Source organism: Odocoileus virginianus, chromosome 5 (genome assembly GCF_023699985.2).
Source record: "Odocoileus virginianus isolate 20LAN1187 ecotype Illinois chromosome 5, Ovbor_1.2, whole genome shotgun sequence".
NCBI classification, from domain to species: Eukaryota; Metazoa; Chordata; class Mammalia; order Artiodactyla; family Cervidae; genus Odocoileus; species Odocoileus virginianus.
In genome coordinates this window covers 561,118-576,798 of record NC_069678.1, presented here as the reverse complement: position 1 = coordinate 576,798, position 15,681 = coordinate 561,118, and the positions used below count along the sequence as shown (strand labels likewise).

The 15,681-nt window shown below is 42.5% G+C and overlaps 1 protein-coding gene across 1 annotated transcript in view; it reads right to left on the bottom strand.

Annotated features, from left to right (window-relative positions):
• The window catches only part of LOC139035102 (uncharacterized), a 77,118-nt gene extending 65,702 nt beyond the window's left edge, over positions 1-11,416 (bottom strand). Inside the window, exon 1 of the mRNA XM_070467213.1 lies at positions 11,142-11,416. The gene's annotated coding sequence lies outside the window, so the exon portion shown is untranslated. The remainder of the gene's footprint in view (positions 1-11,141) is intronic.
• Positions 11,417-15,681: the final 4,265 nt, after the last annotated feature.

The window sequence follows — 15,681 nt, the reverse complement described above, 5'->3', positions numbered from 1 at the left end:
TAGAAATAATACAAGTCCTGTGGGATTGCCACAAGGAATAAATGATATGACAAGCAAAATTTTGCTTAGAACATTGTTTAGTCAATTCTTTCCCTCCTTTGTGCTAGAATAATTGCTACAATTGACTGAGCACCTATGACATTCTAAGTAATGTGTACCAGTCACTTTAAATATATTATGCCATCTAATTTAATTCATATAATAAGCTATTGAAATAATAATCATTAGTCCTATTTTACAGATGAATAAATTGAGTTTGAGAGACAATAAATAACCAGTCCAAGGTCACATCACTAATTCATGACAGATGGTTCCAGAAGCTAAAGTTAAGAGGGATCAAGTACAGAAGAGAGAAGAAGAGGTATAAAATACAGGAAGAAAGGATAGGCAGAAGCTCCCTAAAAAGCTTAGTATTCCTATTTATTCTCATTCTGGGCCTCAATTCCAGGCTTATGCCTGCTTTTTAAACTAGCCTCTGGGATTCATGTCAATATAGTCTCACTTTCACTATTTATCTACCTTCATTTTTAATAAATGTATGAAATGGTGCCACTCATCTAAGAACTAACTCTAATACACTTCCCTCTCCCAATTTCTTTCCTGGTTATAAAGTTGCTATTTGTTCCCACAGTCTTCTTATCTCAGTTATACTAATCATCATCAATGAAACATTTTAATTTTTAATAATCTGGTTATCCTTAATTTCTCAGACTTGCCTAATGGCCTCATAATAGATATGTCAAGTACATTTGTTGTGAGCTATATGGAAGGGAAGATGGCCCTTCCTTCAGTTCAGTTCAGTTCAGTTCAGTTCAGTCACTCAGTCATGTCCGACTCTTTGCGACCCCATGAATCGCAGCACGCCAGGCCTCCCTGTCCATCACCAACTCCCAGAGTTTACTCAAACTCATGCCCATCGAGTTGGTGATGCCATCCAGCCATCTCATCCTCTGTCGTCCCCTTCTCCTCCTGCCCCCAATCCCTTCCAGCATCAGGGTCTTTTCCAATGAGTCAACTCTTCGCATGAGGTGGCCAAAGTATTGGAGTTTCAGCTTCAACATCAGTCCTTCCAATGAACACCCAGGACTGATCTCTTTTAGGATGGACTGGTTGGATCTCCTTGCCGTCCAAGGGACTCTCAAGAGTCTTCTCCAACACCACAGTTCAAAAGTAACAATTTTTCGGCACTCAGCTTTCCTCACAGTCCGACTCTCACATCCATACACGACCACTGGAAAAACCATAGTCTCGACTAGACGGACCTTTGTTGGCAAAGTAACGTCTCTGCTTTTTAATATGCTATCTAGCTTGGTCATAACTTTCCTTCCAAGGAGTAAGTGTCCTTTAATTTCATGGCTGCAATCATCATCTGCAGTGATTTTGGAGCCCAAAACAATAAAGTCTGACACTGCTTCCACTGTTTCCCCATCTATTTGCCATGAAGTGATGGGCCCAGATGCAATGATCTTAGTTTTCTGAATGTTGAGCTTTAAGCCAACTTTTACACTCTCCTCTTTCACTTTCATCAAGAGGCTTTTTAGTTCCTCTTCACTTTCTGCCATAAGGGTGGTGTCATCTGAATATCTGAGGTTATTGATATTTCTCCCGGCAATCTTGATTCCAGCTTGTGCTTCATCCAGCCCAGCGTTTCTCATGATGTACTCTGCATATAAGTTAAATAACCAGGGTGACAGTATACAGCCTTTATGTACTCCTTTTCCTATTTGGAACCAGTCTGTTGTTCCATGTCCAGTTCTAACTGTCGCTTCCTGACCTGCATACAGGTTTCTCAAGAGGCAGGTCAGGTGGTCTGGTATTCCCATCTCTTTCAGAATCTTCCACAGTTTATCATGATCCACACAGAAGGCGGCTTTGGCATAGTCAATAAAGCAGAAGTAGATGTTTTTCTGGAACTCTCTTGCTTTTTTGATGATCCAGCGGATATTGGCAATTTGATCTCTGGTTCCTCTGCCTTTTCTAAAACCAGCTTGAACATCTGAAAGTTCACGGTTCACGTATTGCTGAAGCCTGGCTTGGAGAATTTTGAGCATTACTTTACTAGCGTGTGAGATGAGTGCAACTGTGCAGTAGTTTGAGCATTCCTCAGTTCCTACTAAAAGGCAATCCAGTTTTACACTGACTGACAACCCACTTGTTTCTACCCACTACCCTCTGCCACAGCATCCTGAACTAAAGGTGCACTTCTGATCTGTGGGCAACTCCAATCCTAAACTGGTTAGAGTCCTATAAGACAGGGCAATGAAAGGCTCAGTTGGATTCTTTCTTGGGAATCTAAATTAGGGAATTCTGAGAGAATGAAGCAATTCACAGGGAACACTGCAAATGAAAGAATGTAAGGACAGAAGCCCTGGGGAAGAAGCCTTGAAGGATGTAAGGGAGAATGGGTGTAGGGTTCTCAACATGGGGGGTCCTTGGCAAGTTAAAGAAGCAACAATTGGGTGTAAACAAAAGCTATGAGATTGAGAGAGATTATTCAGAATAACGTTAGAAGACCAAACCAGCAGGCAGCAAAAGGAGCTCAAGGAAGGCAACAAACGGAGCTTAAAGAAAGCAAACACACCCTGAGAGGATAGGACTGATGGAAAACAGAAGGCGGTGCCTAGAGTAGCCTTCAGTAGCTCAGGGATTTCCAGTTCTAATTCCAGGTTCCATCTGTGAGCATCCTCACAATGAAAATCCCTTTTCTCGAGGAAACTTCAGTGGTCCAGTTCTTTGCAACCAGTATGCCTTTGTTAGAGGGTTCAGCACTTAAAAACCTTTCTAGAAAAGTTAGATTGTACTATTCCCCTTCTTTGTTTCAGATGGGTCACAACTACAGTTTCCTGGAAGACAGTCATTTACCTCACTATCCTCTGATTGTCCCGACTTCCCCAAATATCTCTATTTTCTGTGTACTGAGGTAGAATAAGCCTCTCTTCAGCTACTACTATCAAGACAAACTTCACCAACTCGTTTGTCATAAGGGATTCTTTGATATAAGGGCTTCCCAGGTGGCTCAGTGGGTAAAGAATCCACCTGCAATGCAGGAGACGCAGGTTCGAACCCTGAGTTGGAAAGATCCCCTGGAGAAGGGCAGGACATCCCACTCTAGTATTCTTGCCTGGAGAATCCCATGGACAGAGGATACTGTCAGGCTACAGTCCATAGGGTCGCAAAGAGTAGGACACAACTGAAGTGACTGAGCACACATTCTTTGATATAAAAAATAAACTCTAAAGCAAGGGAAGCACAAGGTTCAAGGGTGGGAAACATGACAAAAAAGCTTTTGGGGAGAAAAACTGGACATAAGAAATAGGAACGTTCAAGGGTAGAAAAATACTTCATTATGAATGTGTAATTTACTTGCAAATGAGAAGAAGAGTGAATAATATAAGAAATTTCCTGGTTTTTAAACTTGAGACATAAGATTATACAATCTAAGCTTTTTACCTGTCATTCTTTCTGTATACAGTGAAGATGTTTATCCATTCAACGACATTTATGGATCATCTGCTGTTTCCCCCTAAGTTAGACATTAGGGGTACAAAAACCAAAGACGGCCCCAGTCCCTGATGGGACCACAGCCCAGAGAAGAAGGCAGATCATTCCAGTGCAGTGTGAGGAGGGCCACATAAGTACATGACCAGCCCAGGAAAGGAGGTAGGGTGCTGTGTTCCTTAGACACTAAGGAACTTTCCAGAAGAAATGGCCACGATGATCTTGAAGGAGCAGTGGCAGTTGGCTTGGAAAAGACAAGGCAGAAGACCTGGCAACTGGTACAAGAACTAAAATTCTGCATTCTTTAGAGTATGGTTGTCTTAAATAGCACAGTATTTCATGGATTTCTATACAATAATTCACCACTCCAGGCATCCTTAGGGTAAGTGTGTCCTGGACCTGCATTCAAAAAGTCCCTTGTCCACAGACCCTCTGCAAAGTTTTCCTCCTCAAACATGTACTAACTACACAAGCCCCAAGGATAATAGACAGTCCAATAGATCTAGTGTTAGGCAAGATAAAGCTACCTCAAGATTCACAAGTTTCTCTTCTGAGCAAATGATGGCTTGGCTTCTTTAAACTCTCATTACATTATTGTTAATTTTGAATTTGTGCATTTATTTTTCAAGAAAAAGAGTGATTCTGGATTTCATGGAAATCACTAAAGTTCTCCAAATCTTTACATTAGAGGCATTTTTAATCTTCAAGTGAATAGCATAAAAATACTTTTGATAATCATTTATATTATTAAAAATTAGTTGACCACAATAATATGTAGAATATTATTTCCCATAATAGTTTAACACTTACCAATAACCAAACACTTCACGTATTTCTACAGAGTATATTCTTATATTCTAAAAGGCATGCCATTATACTATTCCACAAACCTATTTCTGTTTTTCCATCTTTAAAGTCAATAATGCCTTTCTCTTATATACCTACTTCTAAGGGTTGATGTGTAAGATTAAGCAAAATATCCCAAATTAGAAATTTTAAGCAACCAAAAATAAAAGAACAATATAAGTGAAAAAAATTACTATATGTTGTTTTCAAAATTCTTTTCTCCAGTTATAAAGTAATTATATCTTATACACTATTTTTTTTTTCAGATAGAAAATAAGACCAATTCAAAGAGAGTCAGTGATTTACTAATTGTCAAAGCAGCCTTGAACTAGTCACTCTTGCAACAAGCCAAGATGATATTTCTAAAATATGGCAGAAGAACTTACTCTGGGGTTCTAAGAATTGCATTAAAAGCTGCTATGTGAAATTTTCCAATTATATCTTTCCAAACCTTTAACCAATTTCAAAAGAACAGTGCATGGAATTACTCATAGAAAACATGATTAATAAAAACGTCATTTACTCTCATTTTTTGTCCCACTCTTGGGCTCACTTTAGAAGCAATTTATTACTCACATTCTAAACATATCATATATATACATATATATATGTATATATACGCACACATACATTTATTTATGTATTTGTCATCACATCAGCAAGTCTTCAGCAATATCCGTCAGGAGTTGCATATCATAAAGATCATCAACAGTCCTGTCATCCCCAAAAGCATAACATTAAACACGCAGCATGTATCATAAACACTGTAATTGCTTAAATTGGTCCCTTGCATCCTCAAAACAACATGTAAACATAATGCAGAAAGGAATAGCACAATTTCTATGAAAAAGCATGAGAATGGTGAAACTAAGAGATGTACCCAGTGTCCAGCCATTTAAAATTCATACTTATTATACAGAAAGACATAGTCAAAATGCATCTCTTTTGAAAGTGGTTCTTACATCTCCTTCCACATGAGTCTGCATGCTGACTGGCAAATTCTCTTGAAATTCAGAAGTTAAAACCCTACTTTTTCTTATTGTGCTTTCTACTTCAAAATGTCAACATAGTTTGGATGTACAGGAATAAATCTCATACACCCACAAAATTCACATTTCCCCTTTGGGTAAACATAATTCTTGAATTGGGCCTTGTGTAAGGTGACTAAAAGACCAGACTCATGGAAGATCCTATTCACAGAGTCAGAAATACTGAATAACAGAGCTGAAAGGGAATTTAGAGAGGATTTAGTCCAACCCCTTCATTCTACAGGGGTTTTCCAGGTGGCACTAGTGGTAAAGAATCCACCTGCCAATGCAGGAGACATGAGACATGGGTTTGATCCCTGGGTCAGGAAGATCCCCTGGAGGATAGCATGGCAACCCACTCCAGTATTCTTGTCTGGAGAATCCCATGGACAGAGAAGCTTGGCAGGCTATATTCCATGCGGTGGCTAAAAGCCAGACATGACTGAAGTGACTTAGCACAGCACAGAACTTCAGTCTATAAGAGGTCCAGAGAAATAGATTGGCAAAACCAACACCAGAAACTGGTCCAATGTACTTTGTAAAAAAAAAAAGTAATTATTAAATTGTGTGCTTAGTCGCTCAGTTGTGTCCAACTCTTTACGACCCCATGGACTGAAGCCTGCCAAGCTCCTCTGTCCACGGGGATTCTCCAGGCAAGAGTACTAGAGTGGGTTGCCATGCCCTCCTCCAGGGGATCTTCCCAACCCAGGGATTGTTCCCAGGTCTCCTGCATTGCAGGTGGATTCTTTACCATCTGAGCCACCAGGGAAACCCAATTATTAAATTAGGATTGGGGAATTCCTCTCTTTTGATCAACATTCTAAATCTTAGTCTTTAAAAAGGGGCCAAAACTAAGGCAATTAGGATCTTTCCTACTGGTCCAGTGGTTAAAAATCTGTCTTTCAATGCAGGGGACGTGGATTCAATCCCTGGTTGGGGAACTAAGATCCCACTTACCATGGGGAAACTGAGCCCCTGTATCTCAACAAGAGAGCTCTCACGATACAACCAAGACTCAACACAGCCAAAAATTAAATAAATATATTTAAAAAACTAAGGCAGCTATCTTAATATCCTGTCAACACAGTACCTTTGACCTGAATAGCATGGTGATTGCCTCACTTCTTTGCTTCTCAACTCTTGAAGAGATTTAGTCTAATGGGGAGATTTAACCAGATGGCTATCTTGCCCCTTATTTTCTTGTGCATCTTTAGGTGAGCTACATAACCTTACTCAAATATAACAGAAGGACAACAACAGTACTTAACTAAACAATATTATTAATACAAGAGAAGTCTGGGACTTCCCTGGTGGTCTAGTGATTAAGATACCACGCTTCCACTGCAACAGGCACAGGTTCAACACCTGGTGGGGAACTAAGATACCAAATGCCACATGGTGTGATCAAAAATAGAAAAAAAATTACAAGAGAGGACTAAGCAGACATCATTTTAAACTGCATCAAAATGTCAAGACTTAAAAGAAATGTAGAAAATTTCCATTTTACATCTTATATGTATGTCTCTTGGGGGTTGGGAGGACACAAAATTCCCTTCAATAAAACTACATGTGAAAGCAGTATTTGTATCTAAGGCTTTTGAGGAACGTCTTGCATGTTGTATTGGTTTTACCTTCAGCAAGACTTCCCTGATGGCTCAGATGATAAAGCGTCTGTCTACAATGTGGGAGACCTGGGTTCGATCCCTGGGTCAGGAAGATTCCCTGGAGAAGGAAATGGCACCCCACTCCAGTGCTCTTGCCTAGAAAATCCCATGGGTGGAGGAGCCTGGTGCAGGCTACTGTCCATGGGGTCACAAAGAGTCGGATATGACTGAACGACTTCACTTTCTTTTCTTTCATCAGGACTAGAGGCTCTAGCACTTTTATTTATGCAAGTATCCAACCACTGTACCTTTTAAAATATCATCACAATCTTCATTCTTATTTCTCTAGAGTTAAGGATGACCAGGATCACTGTTGTCTGGCTCCCTAGCTCTGTTAAATGTTTTCCCCAACCAGATTCTTGTTTTATTCACTGTTTAACTCCCCACTCAGATTACTCCTCTCTTTGGATTATTCTTCGGAGGCAACTCAGACTGCCTCCCCCAGAGGCAGCTCCCCAGTGAGTAACACGGAGTTGGGGTGGGGGGAGTGTCTCGGAAGTGATCAAAGACTTGCAAATGAAGTCATACAGCTCACAGAAGGCAATGGCCACAGGTGCCAAATGCAGATGACTACCAAAGCTCTAGAAAGGGTAGTTGCTATAACGTGTGTGTCGACTACCTCACTGCCTAGCAACAATGGGTACACAGAAATGCCTCTTATTCACATGGCTTGACCATACAACCTGTGTGGGTTCCCAGAGGATAGGCACCAAACCTATGATTTATGTGTGGGTGGGCATATCTGTCTTCCTTTTAAACTACTAAATTAATCTAAAAAAGGATGGATTGACAACATTGAAGACTTAACACCTGTGAGTACCAGAAAAAGATACAATGTAGAAAATGGTGGTATAAGCGTTAACAGATCTGCCTCCAAGGAAATGACTGGCATTTCAACAAAATATTCTCTCCAAACAAGACCATAAACGTGGGGGTGGGGGGAATTCTCCTATCTTTGACTTCATAAAACCACTGAGATTTTAACAAACCAGCCAAAAGTGGACCTACTGAAGAGGCTTTAATTCCCCCCCTCCCTTTTTTAGATATGTATGCTTGTTGGTAGGAATGGGAAAAGCCATTTTGTACACAAATGTCTTTGGAATTCTAAGATGACAGTGATAATGGTGGCGTGTCCTGCAGCTAAGTGTTTAGTATCAACTGGAAGAACTTGGAACAAGTGCAATGAGACAAGAGTCTCTCTAAACACATGTCCCCTCCAATGCCTATTTGGTTTAACTGCGCACAGAGGCTATAGCTAATACGAATCACCCAGATAATGACTGTTAAATAGGCTGGCTCACAATGAGTATGAAGTTATTTAATAGTACATGTGTAAAGGGTTAGCAGACATATTTGTGACTCTTGTATTATGTGGAGGAGGGTGGAGGGAAAGAGAAAGAGGGAATTTTCTGCTGTCTTTACAAACACTGGACTCTATGTGAGTAGAAACGCTACCAGGGAATGGAAGTTGGCCAGGAGTAATAACCTAGCCACAAAGCCAAAAAGAGAGTTAGTTTATGTCTAATTACAAACTTCAGGTCAATGACTTATACAACTTTATGCCCTGCATTAGAGCATCTGCAAGCCGCTCAATGTATATTATCAATATTATAATTACTACTTTGTGTGGTTCATGTTGATTACACCAATAAGACTGCAAGCCTTTTGAGAGAAGTGTACGTGCATCTGCCTTGTTCTTTCCCACATCCTCAGTTTTCAGCAAGATGCTCAGCACATAGCAAGTGCCCCTGAATATTAGTTGAATAAACAAATGAATACATGTATGAATTCATGCAAATTCATCTTGTGACGCATATTTGCCACGTCTGTGCCATGAGCAGGGCTGAGTGTGCTGCCATAACTCAGTACAGCAGGCAGAACTCCAAAAGGTGCCCATCTTTGGCTGACTCAATGCTAGGGCTGACAAAATCAAATGTGGAGGCCAGGAAAGGATGGCTGGCATAACAACTGACCTGCAGGGCACTCTGAACCCCAGGGTATGATTCAGATGCAACCACATTTGTATTGAGCCCCTTCAGATCATTGATGATCTTCTCTGGGCTTTTGTGTCCTCATTTAAAACTTGAGGAATAATCATTCTTTTCCCTTGCAGTTCTGAAATTCTAACCTTTTAGGAAGATTTTCGGACCTTGAAATCTTGCCAGAGACAAACCATGGTAAGACTTTCTGCTTATAAAGTTGAAAACAATTTCTAAAAATATGAAGTTCAGTTCTGGTTCAATGAAATGTTATTGGGGTGGGGGGGGGGTTTGACTTCTTGCCAGATCCAAGCCAGTTAGTACCTTCTCTTCATCCTTTTCCACACCCAGAAGTCAGGTTCTCTAGGCCTCAATGGGAAGAACATAAATAATCTCAACCAGAGCTTCAATCTCTAGCTATCACAGGGAGTTGGTCTGATAAACATTTGCAGTTAGAATGGAAGGAAGCACAGCCTCTCAGACTTTTACAGATTTTTTTTTTATGGACAAGTAGGAGAGTCACAGAAAACCTAGAATTAGGTAAGAAAGAGAAATTCCCCCAGAGAATTCAGAGAGAGCAACAATTGAGAGCCTTGAAACAATCACTGTGTAAGAACAGAAGAAAGGAAACCCATACTTTGAGAAAATAAGCAGACATATTTTTTTCTTAAAAATTTTTTAAATTAATATTAGGCACTGATTTTAGTCCTCTAGTCCCATCTCTCAAGATGTCACTTTAAAAAGCAAAGGTTTTATCCACAAAACCACCAGTGAGTAAACAACCTTCACATTCTTACCCTCACACACACAGAGTAAGATATTCACTCTCTGATAAACAGCATTTGTAAATAAATCTCATTTTATCTCTAGAAGCCACAATAAAAATCTTAAACCTCCAAGGTAGAGTTTACAGATGTGTCTGCATGCCCTGCTAGAGCCAGAAAACACAAGGTCTTGAAAAAACTCCTATAACGGGAGACACATTTTCTCTCTCAAGCATCTTACATTGACCTTCTTTTTTAAAAAAAAATATGTACCAGGGAGGAGAAAAGGGGAAAACCCAACCCCTCCCACTCCATTCTCTGTACAAATCGGCCAATAAATCTAAGGAAAAGACACAAGAGAAAAGGACAGAAGCCAACAGGTGGAAAAAGGCTTTTTGTTTCCTTAGAAATGCTCGGACACTTGATCTGTGTCCCCCGGTCTATTTGTCTCAGGGCGTCTTAATGATGGTTTTATTATCATGATGATGACGATCAAGAACAATGATAACACTTCTACTTTGTGATGCCACAGCATTGCTAGCTCGAAGATTTCTCAACGCGTTTGAGACAGAAGGGTGTCTGTTCCGTTTTTATCGGATCCCAGAGAGGCGGGCAGCATCCCCAGGCGGCTCTCTGGATTTTACAGCTGGGGAAACTGAGGCATGGGGCCGCCCACAACTCCTTCACGGTCTCTACCACCAGAGAGATCCCTGAGACGGCAAAAGTTTCTGGATCGTCTTGCGACAGAGTTCTCTCAGCCTGCCTGCTTGCCTGCCATGCCGCTCTTCCTCCCGGAGAGTCTGGGCTCGGGTGCTAAGGATGGGGGTACCTCCCCTTCACGGCGAGGCACGCCAGGGCAGGGTGTGGGAAGTCCACACACACGCGCACGCACACAGGCACACTCGCACACACACAAAGCTCCGCGTAATCTCTGCGGGCACTCGGCGGAGCCCCCGCCGGCTCCTGCTCAGCCTGAGAATGCACAGCGCAAGCTTGCAAGGAGGCCCTCCTTGGGCTCCCGGCTGGGGCTGCTCTGAACGAGGGCTCTGCCCTTCTCTGCCTCTCTTTCAGGCTGCTCTCTCTTTTTTCCCCCCTCACGCCCTCCAGCCTCGCACCCTCCTCCCATTCCTCTCCATCCACCCCTTCTCCCCCATCAACCCAGAGGCGCAGATCGTGTTACTGGGGTTCCCTAGAAAGAGGGGGCCATCCCCAGCCCGGAGCGCCTGCAAAGACTTCCAGGGGCAAGGCTAGAGCTCCAATCGCAGGCTCCCAGCGCTCCTGAGCAGCGCAGGAATGAGACCCCCACTTCCAGGCACGGGCGAACCAGCCTGCCACAGGAGAAGGAATTGTTAGGGCTCTTACCTTTTTTATGAGGAGAAATTCTGGAGAATCATTTCAGAAACTGAGGGGGGAAAGTGAATGAAGACAAAAAAGACCCTTTTCCTGCAATCCCTGGCCTCCTGGTATCAAGACACTAGGACAACATCAAAGCAACTTAGGGGGAACACTTTAGGGGCCTATTGTCTGCTCTGGTCTGATCTGTTTTTCTTCTGACTCCCCCTCTTGCTGCGGCGACACTTGGTACGGCCCAGGCATTCATGCCAAGTAGCTTTCACACATGGAAGCTTGTCTCAAGCAATTGCTGACAAGCCACAAACAAGACATTCTCCCTCCCTTCTCAGTGCCCCCCCACTCCTCCCCCCTCCACCTTTTCCTCCCCCCTCCTTGCCTCCCCTCCTCCTTTCTTCTGAATGCAAACTAAAACTCTCCAGTGACAGGCAGGCTCGCAGGCTTGGCCTAGCTGCGCAAGCAGACACACACACACATACACATACTCTCTCTCTCTCTCTCTCTCTCTCTCTCTCTCTCTCTCACGCAAGCAGCTCAGCTAGTTGCTGCTGCACTGGTGGAGTTAAGAGACAGGAAAAAGCCTAGGCTGAGTTGGGGGCAGGGAGAGAAAGAGAGGGAGACGGAGAGCCGCCTCCTGTGTCCTGGTAAAATGGCAGAAGAGAGGTGAGCCCCCTGCAAAAACGGCAGTGGCCACACACGTGTGCACACAGACACACACTGGGAGCTCCAGAAACAGTGAAATCAATGACTCCACAAAGGAAAAAGCCGCGGCCCATCAGCTGCAGCTTGGGGGAGTGGGGAGATAAGAGTGGGTGGACCCAGGGCTGGGGTTTCTGTTGAAATGTTTAGATGGTTTTCTTCTTCATAGTAGGAAAAAAAAAAAAGTGTTCCCTATGGAGCTAGTCTTTCTTCACTGCATAATGGAGCCTAAACCTGAACCACTAGTTAAAATAAAACCAGGAAATGTGTAAATGTGCGAGTAAACTTAACTGTAGGTTCAACTTGTACCTAAGATATTTTTAAGTGGATTTTTTTTTTTTTTTTTTTGCAGAAACCCTAGAGAGCGGTAGCAAGGAGAATAGTAACAAGTAGTGTAAACTCTGAGAGCTGTGAAGTGTGATGCGAAAGTTACTGATTGCCAGGCTGCTGGAATTTATGGAGGGTGGGCATTGCAAGTTGGAGGGGGGAAGGGTGAGTCTCTGTGAGCTGTTTTCGAGGAATGAAGGGGGAATGAGGTAGAATAATGAATATGGCAAGAAGCAAGCAGGAATTTGATTGGTGTGCAGGGAGGAGGAAGGTGGGGGTGTAAAGGAGGGAAGAGAAAGAGAGGAGGGAGAAAAAAAAAACAGTGCATGAGAAAGGAAGAAGAAAAATGGAAACCCAGAGATTGAAACATGCCGAGTAAATGAGATGGCAAAAGAAGGCATAAAATGTGAGCAAAAAGAAGCACAAAGGATGTGCAAATTTGCAGATGGCATGAAATCAGGAGAGCCAGTTGAGATCAAGAAGAAAGACAGGATGATTATGTGACATTTGTATTTTTAGCCTCTTGTGGAGTTATGAACCTGATAAGGTCTCCTTTGCTAGAGCTGGGATGGTTACCCTTCTACAGACAGGATGTGAATGGGAGCTCAGCTCCTAAGTGGAGCTGCCAGATCCGTGGTTTTGCAGAAAGGTCGCTTATACTCTAGTCCTCTGACTCTTCCTCTACAACATGCAAATTATGTGAACACACATCACTCATTCCTTTGCTGGGGTGCAATAAGGACTAAGTTATGACTTTTTACATTTAAAACTAGCTAAAGGCTGCCCTGGCGGCTCAGAGGTAAAGAATCCTCCTGCCAATGCAGGAAACACGGGTTTGACCTCTGATCCTTGGAGCAACTGTGCACCACAACTATTGAGCTACGTTGTAGAACCGAGGAGTCGCAACTACTACCCACAGGCAGCAACTACTGAAGCCTGCAAGCCCTAGAGCCAGTGCTCCACAACAAGGGAAGCCACCGCAATGAGAAGCCAGCACACCACATCTAGAGACTAGCCCTTGCTCACCACAAGTAAAGAAAAGCCCACACAGCAAAAGAAGTCCCAGCACAGCCAATAAATAAATAAATAATTTTTTTAAAAAACTAGCTAAATGGCTTGTCACTACGTAAAACTTACCACGTCAGACACATCCTTGTTCTTACTACCTTTTCCCTTTCTCCGTTATGCCAGATCCTTTTAACTGTCTGTTCTGATTCACATTCATGATGATACTGAAAATAATTCCTTTGGACTGAGTATTTACTTGATTCTCAGCATTTTCCAAGCATTCATACCATGAAGTCACTTCTATTAAGACCATCTCTATTTACAGATGACAAAAAATGAAGCACAGAGAGGCTAAATAGCTTGCCGGAAGTCACACAGCAAAATAGAGATGGAGCTGAAATCAGACTCAGGTCTGTGTGGTTTTAAAACTCCAGCATTTACCCATCAATTTATATCCTCTGATCTGGGTAACACATGTTCTCCATGGCACCCCAAGTCCACTCAGCCATAAAAGTGCCCTGTTTGTTTCTGCACCCCAGAGCTAAGTTTGGATCCTCTCACTTTGAGCCAGGGGACCTTCTGACCTCTCCTTAAGAGACTACTGACTCACCATCCACGTCTACACGGTGGTGACTCACTATATACAATGAGGCCTTCTAGGCAAGAATTGCATAAAGGGTCAGCTTGACCTTTAATGACTGTATGATTTACTGATTGCCAGGCAACAGAGAAAGGCAGCTAAGACCAGAAAGGCTTCCCTTCCTTAAAAAACATACAAAGCAAACTGAAAACATCTACAAGTTGTTGACGGTAATATTGACGGTGACAATTGGTAACATGTAATGAGCAGGTACATATTGAACAACCCCATAAGGTATACACTATTATTGTTCCCATTTTCCAGATGAAGAAGCTGAGGCACAAAGGTTCAGTAACAGGCTGAGTTCACTCAGTCAGGAAGTGCTAGCTGAGCTATGGCCCCAGGCAGCCTGCCTCTCCAGAGACCATGTTCTCCCCAACTCTGCTGATAAGGCTGAAGAAGTGAAAAGAGTAGTTTCAATAATGAGAGTGAAAAATCTAACTGCTCAGTGATAGAAAGGGGAGAGAGGCAGTAATAATCCTATGATTTCCATGAGTAGCTAATGAAGCAAAAACATGTACCAAGGCCCCCAGACAGCCCCAGTTTTCGAATTCCTCCACAGCCCCTCTTGGTAGAAGACAGAGACTCCAGCCTCCGAGTCAGAACATATTGGCGGGAAGAGCAGGTCAGATTATCTTGCCTCTGGCAGTGATGACTTCTACCTACCAAGTCCAAAGAAAGAAAAGACAATCCAAGTGGATAAGTGAACAAGGTCAGTGAGTGCTCCTGAGTTTATTTTTCGAGACTTCTGAATGCTAAGCATGGATTGTAGGAGAAAATACCCTAGACTCTTGGGTAGAAGAGCTAGTGCCTCTTCTACCACTCACCAGGCCCTTGTATCTGAGCTTGGTTTCCTCAATTATGTAATGAACTAATGACATTAGCTTTATAACCCTCTCCAGTGTTGAAATGCCATCATCCTAATAACCATCCATTTGATGAGGAAAAGATTAGCAGCCAAGGTAGCTGATATGATGTGTGTCTAGATGCGTGTGTATACATGTGTACTGGAGAGGTTGGTGGCATGAAAGGATTGAGCGAGAAAGACCCTTGTTGGCTTGGTCTCTCCGTATTATGGCACATCACTTCCAAACTACCTTCTACACAGCAGCTATTTTCACTTTATTTTGTTTCACTGCAAGATGAATGTACATGCGCAACTAATAATATTTTTAAAAAATTGAAGTGTTGATTTACAGTGTTGTTCTGCAAGGTGACTCAGTTTTACACATGTATACATTCTTTTTTAAATATACTTTTTTCCATTATGGTTTATCCCAGGAGATTATAGTTCCCTGTGCTATATAGTAGTTCCTTGTTGTTTATCCATTCTAAATGTAATAGTTTTCATCTACCAACCCTAAATTCCCAGTCATCCATCTCCCTCCCCTCCTCTTCCTTGACAACCACAAGTCTGATCTCTATGTCTGTGACTCTAAAACTAATAATCTTTTAAAAAAAGCAAACCTCTAGCAGGGATAAGGGAAGTCAGCTTCTTATACTTCAGTGCGAATTATTTTATTAATCTGCTTTCCTCCAAACCCTTAGTTCATATCCAATAGCTGCTTAATATTTATTTCTTTTATTGTTTGGCTGTGTTGGGTCTTTTTTGCTTTATGCAGGCTTTCTCTAGTTGCAGCTAGCAGGGGCTGCTCTTCATTGCGGTATGCTGCTTCTCATTAGGGTGGCTTCTCTTGTTGCTAAGCACGGGCTCTAGAGTGTGTGGGCTTCAGTTGTTGTGTCACTCAGGGCTTAGTAGGTCCAAGGCATGTGGGATCTTCCTGGACCAGGGATCGAACCTGTCTCCCCTGCATTGTAAGGTGGATTCTTAACCACGGACCACCAGGGAAGCTCCCAATAGCCATTTAGATTAGAGGA